Here is a 14,285-nt window from a genome sequence, read left to right on the forward strand (position 1 = left end):
AGCCTTGGATTTTGTTTTCAAATAAAATTATTTTACTTTGTTTACCTTCCTCCCGAGGCTTGCCTGCATTTTTGTGCTTTTCTTCAAACTACATGGAGGATAACACTCTGTCTTTGTTCTTTTTGAAATTATAGTAATTGGACAAATAACTTAATACTCACATTGTTTCACCTTCCTTCCTTTGCCAAAAGACTTTCAAGTGACAAAGACACCAACACCCATATTTGCCAACCTCCCACAAAAAAAAATTAATAAACTGTTATTTTTAAGCATTATTAAGAAAATAAGTCATATGTGCTAATGCAGAGTGAAAGTGTTATCTAAAAGAGAAAGGGTGCAATTATAAATGTGTGCAATGCCGTTAGTAGTGCCGTTAGCACCCCTACAGATTTCTACTGTGTTTGCTTTTTATGTTACTTTTAACAATTTCAGGTCAACAAACTAATTTTAAAATCAGGCAAAGACAACCTGAATAGAAGCAAAAGGCTGTTTCACATAGTGCTTTTATCCACAAACGGAAGAAAGTCATGCAAATCAATCTGATACATGTTTGACATAAAATTTCTTTGATAATCTGAAACAACTGAAATACTTTTTTTTTTTTTAAAGCACAGACAGAAGAAACCTGTAAGACGACAAAAACCTTTTCATGGTGGTGTAGACATACAAAATTTGCACACAAAATAATTTCAAGACAAAAAGGCAAGTAAGAAGAAGTTCCAAATTTATATAAAGTATATATATTCAGTTACATAAAATATCCAAACTTGCCAACATACAGAAATTGATCTGTCTTTGATAGATAGATAGATAGATAGATAGATAGATAGATAGATAGATAGATAGATAGATAGATAGATAGATAGATAGATAGATAGATAGATAGATAGATAGATAGATAGATAGATAGATAGATAGATAGATAGATAGATAGATAGATAGATAGATAGATAGATAGATAGATAGATAGATAGATAGATAGATAGATAGATAGATAGATAGATAAAAGTTCTGCTGAGTCTATATTTGAATCAAATATTTTACACGTTGCTGAAGCAAAGTCAGAGCTCATCTATCAAATTACGTGCTAAAAACCGCTATTTGTTTGTCTCATATTTTTCCTTCCGTGCCATCCATCAATTTGAACCACAGAAAAAGAAATTCTTTCCTTCGTATTATGTAACCAAATTTTCTGTATGCTTTTTTCGCAGCTGATATTTCAAATGATGATGACTTTTTGATGAAAGCCTGCTGAAGAATACAGGGATCGGACACAGAGTGCCGGGCCATTATGTTTTCTTTAACTCCACCTCAAAACTTCCCAAACTGTGACTAAAAAAACCTTCACGCGGACGAGCTGACAGCGTGTGAGGATGTGGAAAATAAATGAGAGGGAAAGTATGCTTAATGAGAAATGCTATTTTTACTGCTTTGATGTCCCCATCCACATAAGCACACGGCTCAGACAAAAACAAATTAGAGATGTTGACTGCATCCAAAAGACATTAAAAACATATTAGCACAACAACCATTTGAGACTGTGTCAATACACATACACATGTGGTGTGTGTGTGTGTGTGTGTGTGTGTGTGTGTGTGTCTGCACTGCAGATTCAGGAAACGTATTCTCAGTGTGTTTCTCAGCACTTGTCCACACTTACTAGTATTACGCATTCGCCGTCACCGTGAGCAGTCGCCTCTTATGGCTAATAGAAGACAAAATATCAACATAATGATATCAAAGTGTCCGCATGACTAAATAACTCAGAGGCATCACACTGTGATTCATTTTCCCACCGGAAAGTGTACAAAACTATGTTTACATGGTGATTACCGCATCCAGAAGGATCTGAATGCACTTTTCACAACTTTTGAAAGTTATTGAGATCATCTTGCTACCTGTTCTTCAGGTAATATATTCCTTCAACGTGCAATAACAGATGAGAGGGAGAGAAATGCGGGATACAGATACCTGCCATCGTTCGAAGATTGAAGGCAAAAAAAAAAAAGTGAAACCTGACAGAAAACAAAAGGCTTCGAGAGTCATCCAATTACAGCAAACTTACATAAATTGTAGCATCATAATGATTTCACCTCGATGCAATCCCATTACTCCCATTCGCTTGTCGCTATACTTGTGCAGAGATGAAATATTTACCAAACTTTGCTTGTTAAAAAAACTTGAATAAATAAGCAACCTACCAATCTGTCTTCAAATGTGTGTAACTTTGTCGCAACGCACACTTGAAGTTTGTTTTTAGTAGCAGGGGTCATGAAAAAAAAACTTAATGATTCACTCCTACACATATTCTTCTACATATGATTAAGATGAAACTTCATCTCTCTTTAAGTTCTTTGACAACTAACGACAACATCTCCAAGTATGCCTTTTTGTGGGATGAAAATGTACATTTTTCCACACAGGAAGCCTGCTCCATCATCGTTTTCTCCCATGCAGGATCCACCTTTTTGCTCCTAATTTGTTACATTTTACGTTTATTATTTGTGAATTAAAACTTCTTGATGCATTATTTTCTTAATCGTTGCTTGCATCACTTCTTTAAAGTAATGCAATATTTGAATTGTGACCGTTTATAAAAGTTGAGTGTGCAAGCACTAGTTTCTGTGTAAATAGCTGATGATTCCTGCTTAAAAAGATAATGCAATAAAAACCATCACTATTGTTATTGCTATGCAGCACTGCAGCTGTGAGGAAATGTTTCATTTGCACACTGCTTTATGGGCTCTTTGAGTGCTCAACACTCCACGAGTGTTTTAATAAACAATCAAAAGGCTATGATATTGACTGTTGATCATTTCACTGAATGAAGTTCTACGTAGATATTAACAAGAATTGTCTCTGCAGCATAATGTTGATATTTGGTGGTCTTTATATGTTTAAAAACCTTTAGGCATTTTTAATTTTGTTGTAGCCACACATTGGGAAAATCACACTCACCCTCTTAGTTTACATTGTTCTGCAGGTAAGCCTGCTTTTTAGTTGAGTAATTCACTGATTTCTTTACTAAACCTAACAGTGACGTTGTGACGTGTGCACATAATTACACTGCGTGGGTTTTCAAACTATATATTCTGTTCTGCGTCAGGATGGGATGGAAGTGGTGGAATGAGCCCACCCAATGGTGGATCTGCTTGCAATGTCCCAGCTACACTGTCAACGAAATTTTTAGTTCGCATGAATCACTTCACAACGTCCTCTTTCGAAAACTGCCGGCAGTTGTGTACGTTAACTATCAAAAATGCATGGTTGCACACGCATCTGTTTGCAGCCATTTTTACATGTAAAAAGTGTGAGTGTTTGGGAACGTGGCCATCAGCAGCTTATTTGCGAAAGGAACTCAAACTAGGCAGAAATGAGCAGGTGAAATCTCATTATCTGTGAACCATGTTGTGCAAAAAATGTAATGATTTACAGACCTACCCTAACTTGTTCAAGGCAGTGTAATAGATGCCCTTTAACTTCTTTTGCTTCTTTTTAGCTGAGAGAGAGATGATGTACCAGTGTACCATCATATAACCAACCAGTGTTGTTATTTTCTGTAAATAATACAAGCAGTTAATTTAAATTAATATGTTTTATTTTGTTAAAGTGAGTGATAATTGATGCATAACCCACAGTGAAGACGAAAGAGTGGGAGGACAGATATATGTGAGTGCAGGACATCTACATCGTTAAGACAATGGTGACACAAAGAACTTTTTCTACATTTTATGGAAGAAAACAAGAAATGAAATAAATTACTAAGTATTGGTCAAAATGAGGAAACAGAAAAGGCTGTGATTACTGACCACTGACTCTAGACCACACAAGTCAATACATCTAAGTGGATTTTAGCGTTTCCGTGAGAGGTGAAATGCTGCAGCATACCCACATTATAGCCACACAAAGATGCACACACACACACACACGCACACACATGCGCGCACACCCGCACACACACGCACAGAACAAAACAAACAAACTCAGAATTGGTTTAATTCCACCGGCTGAGTTTGAATGTGAGAATAGAAAGTGACATAATACTCACACAGTGCTACAGTTTCACACCTGCCTGCAGCTTCATTGGGTAGGTGGGGGCAGCAAGGTTGCAGGCTGCAATATTAAACCATCAATCACCCCCTAAATTAGGCATTTTACATCACACAAGCACTTACAGCTCTCTCTCCCCTTCTCCCACAGGTGGGGCCTAAGCCAAGGGAAAAGAGATTACATCACAGAAGCTATGATGGTGCTGCAGGACCCATGAATACATTACACCACCACATATATGCACAGCAGAGGTAGCAACAAAATTATAACTCCCAATGAATATTATCAAATCAAGACTTTAAACTCTCACTCTGAGCTACATGCTGTAATCTTAGACACAGCTACTTTTCACTGCAAGTGGATGTACTGATCACAAAAAATAGCATGCATGTGATGTGTTTTAGCAGTTACTCACAGTATCTAATCTCTCACCGCAATTCTTCCCAACATTAAGACACAAGCAGGAAAAAAAAAAGGCGAATTTCAATCAACTATAGCGGATGAGACAGGATCTTGTCCACCCTGTTTTTAATGTTTTCATTATGGAAAACATCTGGAGTAACAATGAGGCGGGAAGCTATTAACAAGCATGAAGAACAAGCGGCGAGAGCAATGGAAGATAGAGCGAGCGGGGTGGGGGGAGAAAGATGAGGTTAAAGCAGAAGTAAAGGAGGAGGGAGACCACGGGAGGGGGCACAAAAAAAAACACAGGGTGAGGGTAAATGAAGCATGGAGTTGCATTTATTCCAATTAACCACTGCTGGGGTCTCGGGTGTGAAGGTAGAAAGTGTCCACCCCCATTAACAGTGTTTGCTGACATGCCTGCTGATTACAAGCTGGGGAGAGAAAGTAATTGCATAGCTCTGCTCTCTCTGCAAACATGAAAAAGAAAAACATAGAGTCAAGCAGAGCAATAGAAAGCCATGATATTTCATGTACATCCCCGCCACATCTTATTCCTTCTTACCATCCATTTTTTTGTGCATTGCACTGCCTGTCTCTTTTTGCCAGCACCTGCAAGTTTAAGGTAGAAATCATGTGCCCCATTGCAAGCCAGTTTCTTCTCTGCCTTGTTTGTCTTGCCTTGGTTTTTGGTAGAACTGGTAATGGTGGTGATTACCCTGGCTCAATTTCTGTTTCACAGCACAGCAGGCACTGGCAACATGATGTGCGCTCCTGTTTGGACACAATCTCCAAAGCTGTTGAAAATCACAGTTTAAGGGCCCACAAATAGAGAAAGCGTGGAAAAAGGTGGTGCATTTTTGAGTAGACACAATAAAAACAAACAGGCAGCGAGGCAATGGAAAGCCTCTGGATATTGTTCCGACGTAGTTTTCAGTCAACAGTCGCTCCGCAAATATTTCACCAAGAATGTATGTGTTACGTTGTTTCAGTGGGATTTGCAAGAATCTTGTCTTATGGCATTGCTGAGATAAGCTGTCCGTGGGCGAGCTTGCTGCTGAACTTCTGACCCTGTAATACAAAACGATATAACCTATGCAACTCAGGACCGCTCTTGATGCAAGGAAATAGAAAAGTAGACAATAAAGAACCCAGAGCAAATATGTGAGTTCCTTACGAAGCCAGGAAAGTACAAATAGAAAAGCTGGGTGCCATATCTCACCCAAACCAGAAAGGCAACAGAAAAGGGTGCATTTTGTAAGGACAAAAGACCCTGAGGGGGCGAGACTAATAATAAATAACAAATCCAGGCAGAGAAAATGAAGCCCTGAAAAGTAGTTACCTCTTTTGGGATTTCATAGACATTTTATCATTGTAGAAATTTGTCATTAAACACTTTTACATTCTGTTGTTTTGCACAGCAAATGAGTTGGGTCAAACGAGCAGAATGCACCTAAATATTTGTTCTGGAGAGGCAGCTGCTGGAATTCGACATCGAGGCACAGAGTCTCTCTGTCTCCAGTAGTTAGTAAAGGAAACAGGCACTTCAGGCTTCAAACAAGAGCATTAGCAGTAGCCGAGGATCTAGTAGAGTTGCCCTTGCTTATTTATTCTCCTCTTCCTCTCCACCTTCTTCTATAGGTCTGACCTTTCTCAGCCTTTCTCCATCTCTGTTAATGCCAAGCCCACACTCTCTAACCCATTTGAAGAGAGACACCTAGTGGTGCAGAACACGCCCGACTGTCTTTGAGCCCGGACAACATTTTCTATCCTAACTTTACTTCCTCTCATCGTCATTACAGTTTCTTCTCTCTTGAGGACACATTAATCAAAACAAACGGCAAGCTACAGGAGAAAAGCAGTTAGGACAAAAAAAAAGCTGAAAACAATAATGGATCGAGAGCCAGCTTTTGTAGCTGATCATTTTGGTGTATGGTAAACAGACGATTCAAATTACTATCAAGAGATGATTAAAAGCTCACTTTAGGCACACAGGGTAATTATAAATCAATTAAAGTAAGACTGCAGAAATTTATTTTGGAGATACCAGGGCTCAGAACTACAGGTTTTCATACGATCCTTCAAATGCAGCTAAAAAAACAATATTTTAGGGGTTGTTTTTGTGCCATTTTAGGTTCTTAATCTATATCCCTTAACAGAAGAAAAACGTATTACTAAACTTATGATGCCACTGACTTTACTGGATTATTAATAACACTGTTAAAATGTAGTGGGTTGTTATTGTCTTGTTTGTGGTTGCTGTTGTTGTGGACGCCGTTTCCATAAAAATCGTCTGGACGTCGTTCATCTTCGGATTGTACCTTTAAGACGGCTTGTCTCGACCTAAACGCGTGACATTAAATCAGTTGACATGATAATAACGTCGCACCTTCCCAGGCAAAAATCAGCTGAAACGCAACGCTTTATAAAAGATGATCTGTCGTGGCTGCTCAGTGGACTTTTCTGATAAAGCCAGACAAGGTGGTATTACAATTGCAAACCCCAATCGAAATGCCTGCAGTCAATCTATCACCGTGTTATCTCAGAGGAAGGGGTATATTAACTGGGGCCCCGACAGCTATGGGCATGCATGGATGTATAGGGCGGATAGCAGAGCTGGCTGTCATCCCTGTGGGCTGATTAATGAGGAGCTCGGCCTAGTGTTTAATGTGTTTAATATGGGCCTCTGACGAGGCCGTCACACTGACGGAACCCACCGGTCATGACTGATGAAGTCACGTGCAGCTCCGCTGTTGTTCTCCCTCACAAATGAACTAAAATGGGAAACGTTTTCAGCTATAACTACATATTTGCATACACTCCACAAAAGTACAGGAACCTTTTTTCTCTCTTTGTCTCAAATTAAATCAGATTAATAACAGCTTTTGTCAGCAGATTTTTGTTCTTTGCTGCACGGCAGAATAATCAGCAAGACACTTTAAAAAAAAATTTAATTATTTGTATTTCTTTCTTCATATTCAGAAGTGGGTTAGTCTGATACACTAAGTCGTCTGTACGATGCCCTAAGTTAATTAACAATGTTCGAATTGAAAGGAGGTACCCTTGTGGCTGCTCAGGAAGGAAGAAGCAATTACACCAAAACCAGCACAATAAGCAAGATTGTTTACAAATGTACCTATAGGGATAAAGATCTGAATTTGTGGAGACACGTCCCGTGGTTTGATGAATCAAAAATTCAAGTGTTTTGCTCTATTGATCAAATTTAATTTTAGATAAAAGAGGGGTACAGCTTAGACACCATCACTAATGGGTGATGGTATCAATGTGGAGATATTTTTGCTGCAGGTGTGTGTGGACAGAATATTATTTCAAAGTATTGAAGCAACATCTTGTAGCGTCTAGGCTCTGAACTCTCCCTGATGGCTCATCACAAGTTCAGCCTGAACTTGGACAGGAAGTGTTGGTCCAAACAAGAAACAGATGTAGGAGACATAATTATTTGTGACAACACATCCCTAAAGCGGTCATATACTGAGGATTACCTAATGTGACGAGGCATGTACTGTCTTACTGCCTGACAGTGTCTAAAGATAATTAGAGCCACATGCTGAGTGATAACAAAAACAGGATAGGAGGCATAAATATATTGTCTGAAATGCTTGTAAAAATGGCCTGCGCTCACATTTTACAAGGGATTTTTCTATATTTGACTTGATCCGTCCACACCGGTAAATGGGCCTTGTTGAAATAAAATTCTCCGGCAGTCATTTACTGGTGCTTTCCTCAGCAGTGTGAATGTGACAAAAACCCCACACACAATAATCTCAAGACATAAAACAGGAAGTTAAAGCTTGGCACAATTTGGACAATGATACTAAGCATACTGTTAAATTAGTTACAAAGTGGCTCCCAGACAACAATGTAATTGATGTTTTGGAGCGGCCGTCACAACGCCCTGGTCTCAGTCCCATAAAGAATTTGTGGGCAGGATTGGAAAGGTGTGTGTGTGAGCGTGTGTGCGCGTGTGTGTGTGTGTGTGTATGAGAACAAACGTGGCCCAGAAACCAGACTCAGTTCAGTGGCAGAAATAGACTTGCATACAAAGGATAGCTAGAGGATGTGATTTTTTTTAATCAGCATAAAGGGTAATATCTCCTGATAACTAAAGACCATCTCTACTCTCAGTTACAGGGTTCATGTTTTGTATGTAAAAGTTGTAGTTAAAAGCATTAACTTTACATTTTATTTTAGGTATGTTTGATATTCCTCAACTTGCATTTAGAGAGTAACAAAGAGTAATTTGTTATCCTCAAATGTCCTTATCTGTTCTGCCCAGGCACACATAGCCTTTGTGTGCTCTCATTTAAAGTCCTCATGGTTTGTTGCAGATGGCCTCTGGGCGCAGCTGAACTGCTGCAGCTCTGATGCTAAACAGTAGGTGGCGCTGGAGAAAAAAAAATCTGAATGTGTTCAACAACTGGCAGCAGAAAAAGAGTCTGAGAAGGAAGCGAAATCTTAACTCATCAAAGATTAGCCTCATAAGTGTAACTTTTTAATCATTTTTGCAAGTTTGTGAGGTATTTAGAGATAATTATTCACTTTATCTACATCCAACATTTGAAGTACTTTATGCTTCCAGTGTATATTGCTTTCTAAAAGAAAAATATTTTCTGATGTAAATTCACAAGCAGCAAACTCTCAGGTTTTATCGTGACTCTGCTCAGATTCTGAACATTTGCAGACATTTGAATGACGCAAAACAATCAGTTCTTTGGATATTTGCTTTCCATATCCTCTAAGTGAAGATCCTCACTTCTTTCTGGGTGAAAAGATCGGGAAGATCTTATGCTCCGTGCAATGAAACTGCTAATATTACACTGTCTTCTCTACAGAGCAATCAGACTTTTTCCTTGCTCTCTCCCCTCCCACTTTTACTTTTAACTGACCTTGCCATTTTTTTTCTTCTTTTTTCAGCTATCCTACTCCCACCTGCTAATTTCCACTTCTTCCTGCCGTTCCCCCTCCCTCACTATCTGTTGCCTTCCCACTTCTCTGCACATCTCCATCTCTTTTTTCATCTATCACCTCCTCTGCAATGTTCTCATTTAATCATCCCCTCAAGAAATACATTCACTTGTGAGCTACCAAGCTTCTATTAGATCACATATTCTGTTGTTACAACTGTTATCATAGCCAATTCAATGCTGTCAGGGAGTCCAGCAGCTGCCGAGTACACAATGGTTCCCTTTAGAAGTGCACACAAAGAGAACAGAACTGAAAGTGTTTACGTCTCCATCAAAACGATCCGGCGGGTTGCATTCTGGTGTCAACGCTCTTACTTTTAATAGCTTGTCTTCCTGTGAATCGCTATGTTGAATTGAAAAGTATCGTAATTTAATAATTGCTAAGGTTAATTTGACACTAAGAATATGTATATAGAGAGAGAAATTTTCATTTTGATCTATTAATTACATTTTAGCACCATTTTTTTTTTTTTGCATACAGAGGTTCAGATCAGAGTCTGCAAACAACAGCGATGGACGAGGCCAAAACACATCGGATCTTCAACTGTTTTATGGTTGAATGGCTTAAGTAACTGAATAAAGACAATAAATATGTTTATCGTTGAGCTCATGTGTCTATTTATTCAGTAATTTAGCAGCAAAAGACACTTTCGATTTGAGATATGTGGTTTTCTGTTAAACTTTGTTCAGCTGCCATTAATTACAGACAATGCAATGAACTCAATGTTATATACAGATAGATAGACAGACAGACAGACAGACAGACAGACAGACAGACAGACAGACAGATAGACAGATAGATAGATAGATAGATAGATAGATAGATAGATAGATAGATAGATAGATAGATAGATAGATAGATAGATAGATAGATAGATAGATAGATAGATAGATAGATAGATAGATAGATAGATAGATAGATAGATAGATAGATAGATAGATAGATAGATAGATAGATAGATAGATAGATAGATAGATAGATAGATAGATAGATAGATAGATAGATAGATAGATATTTCATCTGCAGAACCAAGTGCTCATTTAGTTCTTTCACATGCATGAGGTGGACTCAAAAAATGTTCCCGTCCGTATCGCCAGGCTGTGTTCCCAGAGGAGAGGGTCTGACTTTAGCTGAGGCTGGTTCGAATCTTCAAATCGAGTCGGCTCTATGAAGGTGGAACGGTTTGAAGATGAAGAGGGGTGGGGCACATCCAGTCCTGTGAAGGACATAATGAAATATCAGTTCTCTAAGAGGCTTGTTCTACCTTCAGGCCAGCTGTAGGGTCCAGTTTAAGCGTACAATGATAAAAAATCCTATTGGTCCTTCGTTGTCCCGGTCATTGTGCCGGGTGCAATGAAATTTTAAGTACAAAGTGATCGGTTTTGTTTTAATTTATTTAAAAATGATATTCATGTTTGGAACACTTCGTTTGCAAGAAGAAAGAAAGGCAAAGCGTAACTGCTACTCCCAGTAGTCTTCCCTCCTCGAGCCATCCAAATCCCATCTGTGCATTTATTCACACACAAACAACACACGAGCAGTTGAAATTGCAAGAAGGGCACACAGTCAATGTTACCACAAGTGCAAAATGACATTTATAATGAAATAAAAATCTGAGATACTTCTTGCATGCAGGAAAACCTTATGAATGTGTGACATTTTTATAGTACAATAAACACCAACCATGATATGCTTTTCCCCAGATGAAGAGAGAGCGAGAAAAAAAACATGCATGGGTCAAATGCAATGACAAATTTGGATTTTTGAGAAGGTCGTTACTGAAGCATATTACATGTGACTAAAGTAAACAAACCCTATGGTTGTGCAAAGAATGTTTTTACCACTCGGCTCCCAAATGATGTATCACAACAATAATCACTGTCAGGCCCAGAATGGAGGTGTTTCTTTCAGAGGGAAGGATGAAGGCAGAACTCAGGTAATTATGCAGCTGTAATGGAGTCGGTGCCCGGTGAAAGCCTAATGAGCTTACTGAAGTCTACCATTGAGAATTGATTCCTGGGAAGGGGGAAGAAAGGCAAGAGAAAGAAAAAACTGCTTGCTTGCAAGAGAAAGCAAGTTGAAGTGAGCTTGTCTTTATTGTTTTACACTTAATTGACAATAAGGAAATGTGTGTTAAAAGTCGGCACGAGTAATTAAAAATGAATGCCACGGAAATCTTCTTACATGGAAAACTGTGATCTAAACCTCTGACTGTGCTGCTGCCATCTGGATGAATTGGTCTGATAGCCAACACACAGTAAACATGTGTGTTGGTGCAGTGTTGTGCCTGAATGTGTAGAAAACTATAATTTTGTTGCTCTGATGTATTAGCAGCCTCAGAGCTCCCGGAGAAGATAATGAAAATCAGAGCGATGTAAATGAATCTGACCTCTTTTACTAGCTTTGCAGACTCAGAACAGGCTTTGTGTTGTCCCGTGTGTGAACATACAGCATGTGGGTGTTGTGCAGGTACACACTTACGTCTGGGTTCATGTCAGGGTGTTTTCAAGTGTGAAGTGCTGTGAAAACATATTTGCCACCTTACAGATTTCTTCCGGTTTTTATTTGTTTTTATATCGTCAGTGTTTTGATATCAGACAAAGACACTCCGAGTGAATACATTAAGCAATTTTCAAATAAATTATTTCCATTTATCACTGGAAAAAGTTATCCGAACCAAATCACGTGAAAAGGCCATTGCCCCCTAAACCTAAGTAAGTAATTACGGTACCTGGCAGCAAGTCTTTAATATTGCTGTAGAGAAACTTTGACCCTGCTCTTCTTTGCAGAATTGTTTTATCTTTGCAACATTGTTGAATTTGCGAGGATGAATTGCCTGTGTAAGGCACCTCAATTGGATGTGTTATTTTTGGTCAGCCAGGGTTTTGGTTGTGGAGGCCATAAATGAGGCCTTTGAAAGAACCATGTTGTCTCTACTTGTGCATTATGGCTCTGATTGTTGTTCACTGGATTGTCGGTCGGAAATTCCTGCATTTCCAGACTGATTGATGCCACATATTACTGTAGCTTCTTATCTCTTCTTTCATTTGTTCAAATTTGAGCATAGTGTATTTCCTTTTTAAAGTATTTAGCCTATGTGGTAGTGCATAGGTTAATTAAACAAGGGGGGAATTATATTTTTATAGGGCAATGTTGGTTAGAATGGCTTTTTCTATATGAGTAAACAAAACCATCATAAAAACGGCTGCATTTTGTATTTATGTCTCTTTTCTTTATGATAGTTTGCTTTATGATCTGTGATATTTAAGTATGATAAGAAAAGAAAAAAACTGAGAAATCTTTTAAGAGGGCAAATGGGTTTTAAGTCAATGTACACTTTTATAATTACAGCCTTTCGCTTTTAGATTAAACAGACATGCCGCTTTAGCATATGATTTGTTTTTCTGAGCTACGTTTAAAAATAATTGTTCGCTCAGTTCCAGTTACTTACAGTGCAGTTGATCATATCTGGTACTGCAGCAGTGAAAGAAAGCCATCCTCCCACTACACAAAATCCATTTTTGCATAAATGATCATGACGTGGCCTTGTTTGCCATTTCACCTTCCAAAGAAAAAAAAAATTCAGATAGTCTATCAGAATAGTGAACAGGCTTCCTTTTAAAGCAACTGCAGCACAAAGCTTTCAGACTCGATTTTCATACATACTTCACTCACTAAGTGCTCTCTCAGCTTTTTACAGTTTTGCTTGTATTTATTTTTCTCTGTTGCTTGTCCAGTCTCATCTTGCTTACTTGAATACTGTTTATCCAATTTACTCGCAATTAGCGAAGCAAAAACGGAAATATTTATTTTAATTAAGACAAGTAAGCAATGAAGGGACTGATTCTGCATGGCAGTGACCATATGGACTCTAGTAACACTATTTTGCCAAGTAGGCTGGTAACAGATGCCACAGAGCAGTTTATTTACCCTGGAAGAAATGACTCAAAGAAAACTTGGTGGATTCTTGCAGAAAAATTGTTGGTTAATCACTGACCATTTTTCATTTTTCAAACCTAAAGTTAAGCTAGAGATTACATTTCCACTCTCATTTATGCTCTCATAATCTTTCATGTAATTGAGGCAGGAAGCCTGGAAGAAATGTTTTTTTTTATCAGTAATGACTCAACAATAACATCTTTTGGTGTTTTAAAAGCATTATTTGCCATATTCACAACATAGAGTATGCAGGTTTCTGCTACAGGTGTTTAATAAGACATATTTTGACTGCAGAATGATGAGGAATGAAGAAAAGCAAAGAAACAACTTTTAAAATATGCTTTAATATTTTAACTACAATAACTGAAAAGCTCTGTTCTGAAGCCCACAAAGCAAATAACACCGCACCATTTTTATTTGCCTGTTTAGTTATAAGTGTGGTTATGTATTCCATATTTACAGACCACTTCTGCTGTGTCTCCGGTCTAATTATCCCCCTTATTCATCTTACTTGTTATTATATTATGTATCTTTAATATTCGTTTTTGCTACAGATCACTGTGAATTAAAGGAGTGGGAGCACTTTGGGGAGTGAAGTGTGTTAAATGTGTAGGAGAAAATGGGTTTTCTAATGTTGCGGTTGTCAATAGACGGCATAGTTCACTTGGAATTCATTTAAATCAGGCTTCCACTGCCTGAGAGGGAAAACATTTACCTAAATGTTGTACTTTCCCTCAGTTTATTTGCTAGTTAGTCTTTTCTTTAATGGTTGATGATGTAAATGCAAATTGAGGACAGAAATTGAGAAAATCAGCCCTTGCATGAGCACCTCCACCACTAAAGCTAAAGTGACATCACTGTGGAAGCACCTCAAGAACAATGAAGTGGAGTGTTATTTCGCGTTAAAA

General features: G+C 38.3%; 1 long non-coding RNA gene across 1 annotated transcript; it reads left to right on the forward strand.

Moving 5' to 3' along the window:
* Positions 1–913: 913 nt before the first annotated feature.
* LOC103468772 (uncharacterized) lies at positions 914–10,042 on the forward strand. The gene is made up of 2 exons (XR_534254.3): positions 914–4,301; positions 9,919–10,042. It is a non-coding gene; the product is annotated as an uncharacterized LOC103468772 (long non-coding RNA).
* Positions 10,043–14,285: the final 4,243 nt, after the last annotated feature.

The sequence above is a fragment of the Poecilia reticulata genome, chromosome 8 (genome assembly GCF_904066995.2).
Source record: "Poecilia reticulata chromosome 8, P_reticulata-male-v2, whole genome shotgun sequence".
In the NCBI taxonomy this organism is placed as follows: domain Eukaryota; kingdom Metazoa; phylum Chordata; class Actinopteri; order Cyprinodontiformes; family Poeciliidae; genus Poecilia; species Poecilia reticulata.